Genomic DNA, 14898 nt, shown 5'->3' with positions numbered 1-14898 from the left:
AGCAAAGACGCTGAGTAACGTTCTCGGGTAGTAGTAGTTCATCAGGGTCGGATAGTGACTTCTATTATCGTCACTTCTATAACCCTTTTCAAGGACCCCCTCAACCTTTTTTAGGGGCAGGTCCATCACGAGGCCCCGGCCCAGGTTGGTTCCCTCCCCAATTTCAACCATGGGGACGAACCCAGAGACGGCCACGCTTCCGCAGGAGGAGCAATCGACCAGCAACGAACCAGTAAACTTACCAGTATTTAACTTATCACAAGTACCGCTTACAGCGATGGAACTTCAAGTTCTCTCCAAAGGTCTTTCATTTATTCCAACACATCCTACTGATTGGTTCAGTGTGCACTCCGAGATCAAAAGATTCTTTAGGTCAGTTAGACTCAAGAAGACAGCACTATGCCAGCTGAACGCCTTACATTTGAGAAATGTATTCTAAGAGACCTTAACCAGCTACAAAAACAGCATAGGACTGTTCGCTACAATCTAACACAAGCAGAGAGACTAGCCTTAAAATCCCTCAGCAGTAACTCAAAAATTGTCATCAAACCTGCGGATAAGGGTGGGGGCATAGTAATACTAAATCAGTCTCAATACCATACTATGGTACAAGACCTTCTCAGTGTACCAGGCAGTTACCGCCCCCTCCGCAAGGATCCAATTAAAGACATCCAGAAGATGATTTCAGAAATCACAGATTATGCCTTACTACACTCCTGGATCACTCCAAAAGAAGCACAATTTCTTAACAAACCCGAGTGTTCCACCCCTAAATTTTATGCCATTCCTAAAATCCATAAAGACTTGGCGAAACCACTGGGGCAGCCTATATTAGCAGGCTGTGGTACCGTTTTGGAACCAGTCTGCCAATTCATTGACAAATATTTACAACCCATTAGCCAACAAACAGAGACATATCTAAGAGATAGTACTGCAGTAATTTCTCTGTTTGAAGGCAAGACCTTTGACCCAGCTACCAGCCTTCTTGTCACACTAGATATCACGGCATTGTATACTAACATCCCACATGATGAGGCTATGGACTGTATCAGAAACAATCTGACCCATTCTGCATCAAGTTTCAAAGCTCCCACTGAATTTCTCATGGAATTACTCTCCCTGGCACTTACCAGGAACTACTTTGTATATCAAAATCAATTTTATCAGCAAACCCAAGGCACTGCAATGGGTGCGGCCTTCACCCCCAGCCTGGCAATCATTTTTATGGCTGACTTTGAGTCCAAATTCATTTTTTCTGACATTAATCCATATCGCCAATATATCGAGAGCTGGAGGCGCTATATAGACGACATAATCTTCATCTGGCACGGCACCTCCCAGGAACTTGACTCCTTTCTTCTCTGGTTGAACTCTTGCCACCGGACGATTAAATTTACTCATGATATGAGCAATATCTACATCCCCTTTCTTGATTTACTCATTCAACATAAGGCCAACCAACTGGTCTGTTCTCTTTTTACCAAGCCCACAGATCGTAATACATTACTGCATTACGACAGTTACCACCCACGCACTCTGAAAGAAAATTTACCCTATTCCCAGTTTCTACGCATTAGACGGAACTGTACATCCATAGCAGATTATGTCCAACATGCTACTAACCTGACCACTAAGTTCCGCCAGCGAGGATACCCCAAACCAAAAAATTGATTACCAATTCCAATAAACAAGCAAGATTCACCCCTCGGGACACCCTGCTACTACCTAAAAATGTGGAGCCACAGGACAAACTAGTATGTGCCCTTACCTATAGTCCCCATTCCTTTCTCATCAAAAAAGCAATTAAGAAGCATTGGTCAGTGGCACAATTAGCTTTACCAGCTGAACCATTGCCGATCTTCGCCATGAAGAGACAAAAGAATCTCAAGGACCAACTAGTCCATGCCTCCTCTTCACTAAAATCTTCTAGATCCACTACGACCAGTTGGGACCTTCGCCCACTGACGGGTAACTTTCCCTGCGGGTCCTGCTCTATTTGTAAATTTGCTATGAAGACAAAAACAGTCCTGGTGCATGGCAAACTTTGGGAACTGAGACACTATTCAAATTGCAAGACTGCCTGGGCTATCTATTGCATTGAATGCCCGTGTGGGCTTAAATATATTGGAAAAACTACACGGCCAGCACACACTAGAATCACGGAGCACCGCTCCAGGATTCGATGTAAGTCAATTAACTCACCACTAGTGAGCCATTACATGGAATACGGCCACTCTACAGAGGATCTGCGCTGGTGCGTGATTGATGTAGTCAAAAACTCTTCCAACCCCTCTCAAACTCTGTCCACAAAGGAGGTTTGTTGGATTTTCCAATTGGACACCATTTCCAATGGTCTTAATGAGCTATCTCCGCTTTGGCACTAAGGCAATATTTATTTAATTCATTTTTTAACTAGTCCTCTTCAAAAAAACTTTTTTACAATTTTTTCATAATTTTTGCATTTATGCATTTCTATATGTTTCTTTTTACCAATGTTTATTATTGGTTGGTTTTCAATTTTCTTTCATGCAGTTTCGAATTTGGTAGAATTCACACTCCATATGCTTTGGGGTGTGCTGCCCCTTTTCGCTTTTTAATGTTTTTTTCCCTAGGATTAGTACCCTTTGCATATAGTACATAATGCCTGGCTTCACTAAAGTTTCAGCAAGCCTGCAATGTTAGTGTTAGTCCCTTGTCTATGTCCGGTCATTCATTCATAGGATTAGTACCCTTTGCATATAGTAAATAATGCCTGGCTTCACTAACGTCTCAGCAAGCCTGCAACATTAGTGTTAGTCCCTTGTTTGTGTCCGGTCATGCATGGAAGGGCTCCATTTTGCCTTCCATTCACTTTGTTAGTCCAAGTCCCCTTTCTTTGTCTGCCTTTTTCATTCAGTGTTACCAATTCACTTTGTTAGTCCCAGCCCTCTTTCTTTGTCTACCGTTTCCATTCAGTGTTACATGCCTTCCAGTTGAGTGCTACTACACCCCACTGGCTGCCCTTTTTTTTCACTATGAAGAATAGCGGATACACGCAGCATTTTCCAGAAGCAAGCCGCAGCTTTCTTTAGAAGCAAGTCATCTGCTGCTTCTACGTGGTAGAAGTCAACAGTAAGTTCCACTTTACTTACTTTTCTCACATGTTGGGCTTGTCATTTTTTACTATTATGCAGCACTGCCATACTCATCAACCCATAGCCTGATACCACCAGCCCCAGGCTAGGAGTTTTCGTGTCCTGTGCAAAATACGAAGCGCTCCATGGGCATCCACATATTCATATGGTGAGTTTTTGTAACCTTTACCATACCTGCACACCAGCCGTATTAAATTCCGCTGCACATAAACTATCGCAACCTTTATGTCTTTGTTCTCCTCCTCTTTCACTTTAGGTGAAAATTCCAGATTCAGTTTGTTTTCTAATTGCTAAATCCAAATAATGTGCTGAATACACGACATCTTGCATGGTGAGCACATGATGTGCCCTCTGAGGTACGTTCCGCCATGTTTTGATTTATGTGCCTTTCTTTTGCACAGCATTTTTTGTATTCTATCGCACACATTTTTCACTATATGATCACATCTTTCACTTATTTTTCTCACGAGGTGACTTAGTTTTTGGGCACGCTCTTTACACTTTAAGGGCGCCTTTCTGGTAACCTTTAAGTTGTCTGTCTGGGGATACTGCCAACTTGGTTCTGGGGCACTGAGGCCTGATGCCTTCACCATATATTGGTATATTCTCTAGTTCTCTTCCCATTTAAAGTTAAACCTTTTGAGTTCACAAAATGTCCCCTGTTACTACCTTTTCAGGAGGACCCCCTACATTAAGGCTGTCTGTATTAAGGCTGAATGTGAAGATCCCAGTACCTGAGGAAGGTGGTTGCTGCCCATCAATATACCACCGAAACGCCAACTAGTCCTATGTAATGGTCGCAGGAACTACATTCTCCTGCGGTTTGGCATCATGGACATACACGCTTTATAGCGGTAGGCGTAGTACACCCCCTTTCAGCCTGTGACAACACAGCAGATAAATGACTGTTTGGGTGACATTGTATATGTCGAAATTTTTTTCAGCCAAAATCTGGCTTAACACACAGCACTGTGCGACATTGTTTACATGGTTAGCCAAAATTAGGCTTAGCAAACAATATTCTGTGTGATATATATTTTTTTTGTTGTAGCCATAATCAGGCTCTGGTTGGCGCATGTACTGTGCCATTTTCACGAAATTGTTTAATCTGAGCCTTTAGACAAGTAAGGGTCAGCTAGGGATAGTTTAAGTTTTATTAGCTATCTCGGAAAACTCTTATGATTTAAAATGTATTCACTGTTTTGCTAACACCAAATCATTTTTTGTCAGTTCCCATATATTGGGTTCCCATGTTTATTTCCTAGTGGGGTTGTACCCCTACTTCTGTGAACCTTTGCATAAATTCTGCTCGCATTGATTGTATGGACTAAATAGTTCTGTTTTTTTCTCTTTGTAAATTGCATTGTTTTTGTATGTTTTTCATGTTGTATGTACTTATTAAATTGACACATTGTCTTGTTACAAACTAACAATTAAAGCAAGTTTATAATTTTTTTATGTCAATGTACTTTTTCCCCTTTTTTTCTCATAAAGGTTACTTTGACTGGTGAGAGACCAGTAAATTAAAATATTGAATTTGATTTAATCTATTGTTTAGGCTACCAGGAGAATAATACTGTTAGCGCCACAAATTATATTTTTTGACTTTGTATGTTCAGGCACACCCTTGTGTTTATAGATGTCTGTTTGCTCCATTTGAGTGCCTGTACGTTTTGGAGTCCCTCTTTTGTTTATATCACTGATGACATGACATGTGCGTTTACCTTACAGACAAGGGGTTGTGAATGAAAATTTGGAAAAAAAGTATCAGGGGATATCGGGACATGTGTAAAAAAGTGTATACTTCATCACGCAATGTAGTGTTGTAAATAAAATTCCATTATAGTGTTCTTTCTAGTAGAGGAACCTACTCATACAGAAATGTAGGTATAGGCTGCAGCATACACCACAAAGGTGCTATTTTTGTATTTTCCAAACTTGTATAATAAAACAGTGATTGCTTCAGTATTAGACTTTTCTGGTCTGTGAAACATGTGCTAAGTTGCTAATAATTCATCAAATACTATATATTTCTAGTAATACCCACAAAACATAAACGGAGTACAATTCATGCAAATATGAGGCTTATATGTGGAGAGAAAAGTAAGCAAACAGGAGGCAGTGTCATTAGCAACTGTGTATAATCTACATGATTGTATTCATGCACAAATATGAAAGCTGTGTTGCAGGCCTACTTCTTCCCATATATATGTACATCATAAAATTGGATTGAAATGTAAGCAAAGTATTGTAAGAACATGTGAGAATAGCAATATCTATAAATATAATACCTTTTGAAAGTTAAGTTTCTGACTGTCATTAAATAAAACCACCTTGCCTAGATATGGCAGTGAAGAGAAACCAAGGGGCTACACATGTCATCAGTGATGTCATCAATGACATTTGATGTCATATTTGATGTCCTGAGTGTTTGTGTTAGCAGTGCGCAGTGGTGTGGGCAGTCATGGTTGCCTAGGCTATCATAACTGGTGAATTTCAGGGGTTTTTCGGTTTTACTTGGAACCATAATGTGACATTTATAAAGTTTTGTCAAGGGAATTTCACAGGTATTTAGTAGCGCAACTTAACCATAACGTCCCCTTTACAAGTTTTTTTTGTGTGAATTTCACAGGTTTTTTGAAGGGGAACCTAATCATAACATCGCATTAATAAAGTTTTTTTGCTCAATATACACTATCATCATGTGATCATGGGAGATATATTGTATAATCTGCTTACTTTATATACATGTAACATAGAACATACAGAACCCCCTTGCTCTTCATATTTGAAAGGCACGGACTGAGCGCCTGTCTCTAGACAGGCGCGGACGAGATGAACAGCACCCAAACAGTCAGGGGGTATCTGAAATTGTACTAATGTCTTACACAAAAAATGCGCAATTTAGAAAAAGGACACACACAGAAATTATAAGTACTAGTATATAAATAGGGAAACCTAAACGTCTGAAACAAATACATGCATTTAATGACCATGTGAAATGAAATGGATTATCCCATTAAAAAAAAGTATGCCTCCAACGTAATTACCTCACAGAAACTCTGCAGCCAGGACCGACAGCAGACGCACGCACTACAACCAACACAAATTACAAGAAAATAGTAAGTGACCTTCTTACATGTGTGATTACTTTTTTTGCTATGAGGGACAGAAAAAATAATTTCGTTTTGTTATTCTGACACAGAAATGTACAGTACTTTGGAGTGGCTCGAGGAAAATTTCCCGCATGGGGAAATGTCTGAAGATAGCAATAATAATGGTACACAGTGCTCTGCATATGCAAATTAATTGTGAGTATTGTATGGTCATTTAACACATATATATATATATATATATATATATATATATATTTATTTTTAACAGACCAGGAAAAAAAAGAAGAAAGGCCAACAAAGGACACAGAGGAAGACAGGCTGAAAAGAATAGAACTTAAAATGGACACACTGAGTGACAACTTTAATAGTTTAAGGCAATTTGTGGAGAAGTTTGTGAGAGGAAAAATACATTATCACTGTCCCACCTGTACATGTCCCCCTTCTCCATTTGCTAATGAACCATCCCCAAACCTTCACGAAGAAAATAGACATTTTGATGAAACATCCATTCCTTCTTCCCCTCACAAATCATCTCCTGACAATCAGCCCGTGTTGAACCATAATTCCCCTATATTCGTGTCAGTATCTGTTTCCCCCGGTATTTCTGTTGATTAAAGTGTGTATGTGTTTTTAGAACGTTTTTGGATATTTACTGTAGTCGAACTGTTTGAGGAATTAATTCTTTTAAAAAAGACTTAAAATGTTCACGAAGCGCGTGCCTTTTCGAGCTAGTCCTAAGCAATAGAATATGGATGTTCTAACGCCAATACAGCTACCCGTGCCAATGCCACCCAAGATGAAAGTGATCTTAGAACTCACCATCTGTGCAAGTTATGCATAAATTAACAGAATGGGACGTCCTAAGGACTATGTACCTCTCCGTACCACTCACAAACGAGATAAAATATGTTCCTAGAACACACCAGGAGGCGGGAATATCTGTAAAAGAGCAAAGTGGTAGTGTCCTAAGGATACTATAACCGTCCGTATCATCCGCAGCCAAAATGGAACCGTCCGTTGAACAGGCGCAGTGGTCGGCATGTTTGTAGTCAAACAAAATGGAGGTGTCCTAAGGACCCTGGACATGTCCGTACAGTCATTAGATCATGTACGCACATGCGCAGTACACCCATAAGTACTGCGAACAGCGCGCCTGTCCCTAACTGTCCGTCTCACTGGTGTCGCACTTTTAATTAGTTTCAGGACCCGAACACTGTCCGTAGGACACTGGCGCGCATTCGCACGTTCGCTACTCTGCATTTGCTGTCCAGCGGGTAGGCATTTCCCACGTGGATGTGTTCAGGACGTCATCATGTGACCGCACCCATGCTGAGCGTGTGGACTAATTTGCGCAGTTTGTCTGCTTCCGCGACATTGCAAAAGAAGTTATACATACATAAAAAAATATTTTACAGTATAAAATCACCATTTCACATGTTGCATACAGATCTACCTGAGAACGTGTCGTTTAGAATTTTTGCAGCACTTTTGAGTGATCAATATGGTCACGAGTCACACCCCTCGACCCCTACAAATGGCCACACCCCTGAGCTCATCTTCATTGTGCTTCCGGCTATAGCTGTTAGAGGTGTGCTGCCTTTAGTGCTGTAGTGACCATTAGGTAACTAATCCCTATGGCATCCATGGCTATTGTTGCTTCATTAGCCTCAGCACCACCCCCAAACTCTCCACTGCCACCACCTCCCCAAGGGCCTGCAGAGGGATATACAGGTGAGGATGTAGAGACGGAGGAAGAAGAGGAAGAAGAGAATGAGGTGGAGGAACTCTGCACTACTAACACTCGGCGAGAGTCGTGGGTGTGGTGGTTGTTTTCCGTTTTAGGGAACGTACCGAGAGCACTTGCGAACTTTGTCAGGTGTAACCGGTGCCACTTGGTGCTCAGTCGCGGAAGACCTGGTGCGTACAGCTTTGATACGACAACTATGAAGCGACACCTAACTTCGTTCCACAGAGCGGACATTCGGAAGCTGGTGCCATGCGAAGAACGTAGTAGATTGAGTTCCTCCACAGCATCCTCCGTGTCCGATCCTCTCACGACAAGAGACATTCCTGTGGGAGAGCGCATCCCTCCAGCTACCTCACAAGCCATTTGCAATGTTGTTGACCCTTACCTTTTGAGGGTCACAATATTGTGTGTGTATTGTGACGCAGTACTCTGCAGGGGGGAGAGTCTGCAAAGTTCTTTTGAGGCTACGTCACGGACCACCAGAAGAACTGCTCCCTACCTAAGTAAAGGCCACCCTATATCTTTCTCTCTGCACCTGCCCCTTCTTATCCGCGTGGTTGGTGTCCCTTCCTTACACTCCTTTGCCTTCCTCTCCTAGTGTCTCGTGTCGTCAAAAGTAGTAAACTGGAAAATTACAAAAATGAATAAAAAGGTTCTTTTCAGAGCCGCCTTTCGCAGTTAAAGAATAGAACTATCAAGTGACGGTTGTAGGTACCCGCGCATTTTTTGAAAAGTCAGCGGACAGTCGTAGGACACACAGAGTAAGCTTAACAAAACCAATTGACTTTTTGCTGGGAGTAAGTGGTGGCTCTGAAAAGAGCCTTTCGGTGGTGGTGTGTGTGTCCCTCAAAAAATGTTGTTTAGAAAAAAGGGATTGTCACATACGTGACTATGATGTCAAAAAAAGTCGTAAATCATTTTGGACATTGCAAAGAAAGATCTGATTGCCAGCATATGTGAGATGGACTCCATCTCTACGAAAAATTAAAGAACTATGAAACAAAATATTTTCATTGTGGAATGAGGACATGCCAACATCTCTTAGAAAGGCACAAACAGCCTTATTCACATTGCGCCTCGCTTTCTCCATTTGTGGACCAAATTCAGAGGAGCACAACCATATCTGTCTTTGTGCACTACAGGAAAAAACAATTTGGCAATTTGGAAACATGTCCATGACCTTCGCAAGTCCTTCCTTCATTGCAAATTGCAAAGAAATTCCAGACACCTGGCCTAAACTGTTTCCTCCACAATGAATGATAAGTATGTCCGGATGTCGCTCTGTCTGTAAAGTTGCACAGAGAGGTACCAAGTGCAGCTACCTCATTCTACGCACGCCATGCCAGTGCACTTCTACATTAGGAAATCCAAGATCTGCACATAGACCACAACTTTCAGCATGCACCTTCAACCAATGTATCCATGAGTCTCCCAAAATCCAGATAATCTGTTTTCGAGCACACAGAGCCATGGCTGTCTGGTCTCCTGTCAGTGAAAAGACGTTCTCACTAAATGTGTCCGAACAAAACACACCCACTGAACTTTACTGACCAATCCCTAGCTTCGCACATTCTCATTTGCATGCGTCTGCACCCCAGAATCGGCGCTGCCTGCAAACTACCACCATGTTCACGGACACGTACAGGATCAAAGCGTGAGGACTGTACATTTAAATATTATTCCCCTTTTGCCCTTTAGGGTGGGCTCTGAAAAGAGCCATTTAAAAAAAAAAAATTTGGGTAGATGCCTTACAGACATCTGTTATTTTGTATTTTTTTATATTTTTTCTTCTAGCTACACTCCTACAACCATTACAGAACTTTCTCCAAAGCAAGCCTCACATTCCAAAAGAACATGGCATTTCCCAAAGAAGATAACGCAACACCATCTGCTTCAAAATAAGCCGCATTACCTGGCACAATGTTCTCGTGGCTGCAGAAAAACATACTAGCACGTAACATAAAAGCATGCATGCCGCGATTGATGGTACACCTCCCAATTCCTTGATCAGGACAGAAAACTGTTGTCCCATTTTCCTCTAGGGAGTAACCCAGAAAAAATTAATTTTGCAGTTGGAAATATGTGCATGACTGCTTGCACCAACTGTTCCAAATCGTCCAACAAAGTATGTGCACTCACGTAGCCCAAATGACAAGCACCATGGTGCAAAAGGACCACATGAGGAGTGCTCATGGCATGGATCTCGGTGCAAACTCGGAGAATTGCCGCAACATTGCGATCAGTCTCAGCACTCCACGCCACCTCTACTCCTCTCACGTCGAAATGGTGCGGTACATTCCTACTTCCGGCATGGTGCTGTAAACCATGCACAAAAATATCTCCAACCACCAAAACCTTCACCCTCTGCACCTCTGCCATCTTCAGGATACGCACTGTCTTTTGACACAAAAGAGCAATGTCAACATCTGATTGGCTGATGGCTACAGTTCCCTTTCCATGCTAGATTTGCTGTAGAAACCCGTATGTGACATGCCCAACCCACGCACAAGCGTTGTGTACATGCAGCACGTAATTCTTAACAAGTCCTTCTACCCTTTCCACATCACTCGCGAATCCATTCCCTCATGGGACACACCTAAGCAGTCACACAACCATCCACCAATCAGATTCAACATCCCTACATGTAACTCCGTCATCACAATTTTGCGCTTCAAATGTACTATTGATCACTCTAACTACAAGTTGCATATCATTGCAAAGCACCTACTTCGAAAAGTACTGTACAAGTGTCGCAGATTTCTAGGTACAGCTCCATCGATGCGCACATGCATGCGTATAAAGTACAGGTATGCATATTTTAATCAGAGAACATTTACAACCCGTGTGATTTCATTTAAAAAAATTAATGCTACTAAATCTGCATCGCTAATACATACCAATGCTCCCCCTTTAAGTGCAAGATGTCCGAATTTTGAGTAACGAAGCGCACTACTTCTTACTGTCTCCCGCATAACCTATACATACGTTACAACCTTCACTATTTAGTACGAAACTCAATTTTCCATTAGAAAATAGCACAATATTTTTACTGAATACCGCCTACATCAATGCTACTTCCAATATGATTGTATGAGAAAAACAATTGCTCCTGATTGCTGTGGCGACATGGCCATCCTTTGAAATCTTACTTGTAATAAGAATGTATCAACATTTTTCCCAGCAACTGTAATGAGCTATCGCTTACAAACCTCTCTGGTACAGATAACACAGCTTAAAAGAAACAAGGTATTTTCATAATCTAAAAATTTTACCCATTTCCGAAGCACTTGCAACTAACATACTGCAAGTAACATACAAAGGCAGCTCATAGTGAAGTGAAATGCACACATGCACTGTGTGAAATATCAAAGGAGAATACTCCGACGACAGATACAAAACATCACTACTTTAAACATACAAAGTTACTAACTTCTTCTTTTTACAATCGCAGTGAAGACTACTGTCCTGAAAATCAACAGCATCTACATTGCAAATGACATATCCGAAGAAAGCTGGTCATTCTGCAAAAAAAGTAAGCACAGAACGACCTTTATATTCTAAATATTCCTGAAACAGAGAGTGTGGGTTATGTATTTAATTTACGCACCAAAGCAAACAGAGATTTCTGAACCATTCTACCCACAAATCCCCATTTATTAAACAAAGATTAACAGGCAGAATGGCTCACAAATCCCTGTCTGTTTGGAACCCAAATAACATACAGACGCCTTACAATGTTAGTAATAGAATACAAATAGCTGTTTCAATTTAATGCCATTACGTTTACTATTAATGCGTCTCCTCACCTCTAGGCCTCTTTGTACTCTCATCTGAAGCACATTGTAGTAGTATACTAACCGAAAAATATCCTCCCCAAATCAATGTAAGAGACCAAAGCACATTCACACACCACCTCAAAGAGCTTCCCCATCAAACTCATGCACGCTTGCACACAGCACACATACATTATACAACAGACCAAACCATGCCTTCTTTTTTTCAACTGACCCCAAAAAATGCCTACCAAAAAGCAAGTCTGTATAAAGGAAAGCAGAAGTAGAGCCAATAAAAATAAAAGTGTCCAACTTAACCATCCATCTGTAGATGAGTTTGTAGAGAACGTTGGTACAATACAGCTAACACAGTCATTTAGCAAAACAAAGGAAGCTTCAACTACCAAAACTTTACCTCCTCCAACAAAATGTGGCACGAAAGACAAAACTCTTCACAAACAATTGGCTACCAGTACTCCTAACAATGCTACTATTAATCCTGATATAGTGACAAGAACCTATAGTAAAAAAAAGTATTTTAGCCAAAATGTTTCGCCATAGAGTCCTTCAGAATCTAATAAGAAGAGGACCGAAATCATCCTCAACCCTTAAAACGTACCATAGAAAATTAATCTTACAAGCTCTCGCGGACAGTGCAATCCTTCTGAAAAGTAAGTTGTTTATATTAGTATTAAATAGGACGAAACCACTGACAAAACTAAGTGCCAAACTACAAAAGAAACTTATCAATAAAAGGAATGTGAACAAAAATAACTTCTTACATATTTGTGGAGGTGAATGGAGTCACACAACAACCACAGAACCATATTTTAATGAAGAAGCATACAAACAAAATCAAACAAACACAATTGCCATCCATAGCAGTGGACAAGGGTATGAACAAATCTATCATAGCATCATGGAATAAGAAACACTGCTTAGAAAAGTATCCCCTGAAAACTCAGAATTACCTCTCGATTCGCCTGAACCAGACCGTCCAGTGTACAAATGGACGTTCACATCAATGTGTGCCATTCCTAACAAATTATTCAAATCTTTACGTCAGTTCCTCAATCAGTATGTGAAAGGTAAATACAAAATTAAAATTAAAGTGCTGCAAAATATAGATATCTGTCCAGTGCGCAAATACACAGGACTACAAGGACATTCATTAGCCTGCATTTCTGGACCTATTTGCAAAAGCACTTTCCATGATATCAAAAGGATAGCAATACATCATACAAATGTAAGAATTCTAGTGTATAAAATATATTATGCTGAAAGTCCAGCTTCAGAATTAGCCAATTTAAATAACACTCTTCTACATGGTATACCCAAAGAGCTACAAGAAGAAATGGACCGTATTCAGACAAAATATTTTGGAAGTGAAACCCACTTACAAAATGCAATAGTTGTACAACAGAGTAACAACAATTCTGCACATAGCAACGTTCTATTACACACATACAAAAAAGAAATACTAAAATTTAAAATACTACAAGGAAATAAATATTGAAGAAAGCTTAAGGGAAACAACTGAAATAATTGAAGAGTCAACATAAACTGGACAATTTGAACTTCTGGATCCTGCTGCAGTATCCACTCTTTTGGACCAGTACACAATTCATCCATTGCATTCCAATGAAAGCATAGATGATGCACTAGGAACTGGCCAAATGCGACAAACCAAAGGTTCACCAATGAGCATATGGGAAAAAGTATAGAAGCACGTGCTTTTCCACTGCTATGTCCTACTTTTAAAGATCCAAGATACGTTTATAGACCCACTCAAATTACAGCATCAGAATACTGCTCATTACGAGTGTAATCGCAAGATCCCAGGTTTAGACAAAATGTAGAATACATATTCCACCTACTCTTTGAAAGTGAACTAGCAACCCTATGTTATGGAGTTGCACACATTTTGAAATCTGGAACCCATTTTCAAAATATGTCAGCTACGCAATTAATACAAAAAGTACAAGAAAAAGATGAGGTTTTACAATCAAATATAACAAATTTGTTTGCAAACATGCGTGGTACAAAAGAATACTGGTTCCGACGGCACAGAGACGTACGTTGTATTATCAGAAACATTGGACCACCGACTTGGGATTGTTACACTAAGTTGTGCAGAATATGCATGGGAAGATTTACATGAGTTCCTACGCATATCAAACAACAAAAAAACCGACATACATTTATTAACACCTGGAAAACTTTGCTCTCTAGATCCAGTTAATGTGTCAAGATATTTCCATCATCGTTTCATTGCTATGCTACACTTTATTTGAAATAAAACTGTCCCTCCCCTCGGAGAAGAGCAACACTTCTTATGGAGAAAAAAATACCAAGCGAGAGGAGCACCACATATTCACATGCTATTATGGATGAAAGGTGCACCTACATTTGGTCACAACACTGATGCCACTGTTTTGCAATTCATCCAAAAATATGTCACTTGTGAAATCCTTTCACAACGGACACATAGTGACCTGCATGGGCAGATTTTACAATTTCAAAGACACAAATGTGGCAAATATTGTCGTCGCAAATACAAAAACAAAGGGAAATACTACACCAAATGCTGCTTTGGTTTCCCTAGACCAGTTACAGAAACAGGTGAAGTCAACAACTTCATGTCTTCAGTTCGACATAGTGTTAAAGGTAAATCACCTAAGAACACGTATTACATAAAAAGAAAAGAAGAATCAAAATACATCAATGATTACAATGCAATCATTGCCCTCTTATGGAATGCAAACATAGATGTGCAGTACATTGCAGACAATTCCACTGCTGTTGCACGATATGTTAGACTACTTAACAAAAGCAGAAAAAACAGAGCTTCAAGACCTCTGGGATGACCTATCATCAGACAAAACGCTATCTAAGAAATTGTACAGTCTAGGCATAAAAATGCTCTCTCATAGAGAATGTGGCACCTATAAAGCAGCAGATCATTTAACTGGTACTGCTTTGTATGGAAAATCAGACAACATAGTATGGCTAAGTCTTGGTCCTGCTAAATGTAGAAAAAGAGTTCTGAAAATAGAAACAATTGCCCGAAATTATCCCAACAGCAAAGACATTCTAAAAAACAATTTACTGGACACATACTATCCGAA

Source organism: Ambystoma mexicanum, chromosome 11 (genome assembly GCF_040938575.1).
Source record: "Ambystoma mexicanum isolate Mex_15411 chromosome 11, UKY_AmexF1_1, whole genome shotgun sequence".
Taxonomy (NCBI): domain Eukaryota; kingdom Metazoa; phylum Chordata; class Amphibia; order Caudata; family Ambystomatidae; genus Ambystoma; species Ambystoma mexicanum.
This window is presented reverse-complemented; position numbering follows the sequence as displayed.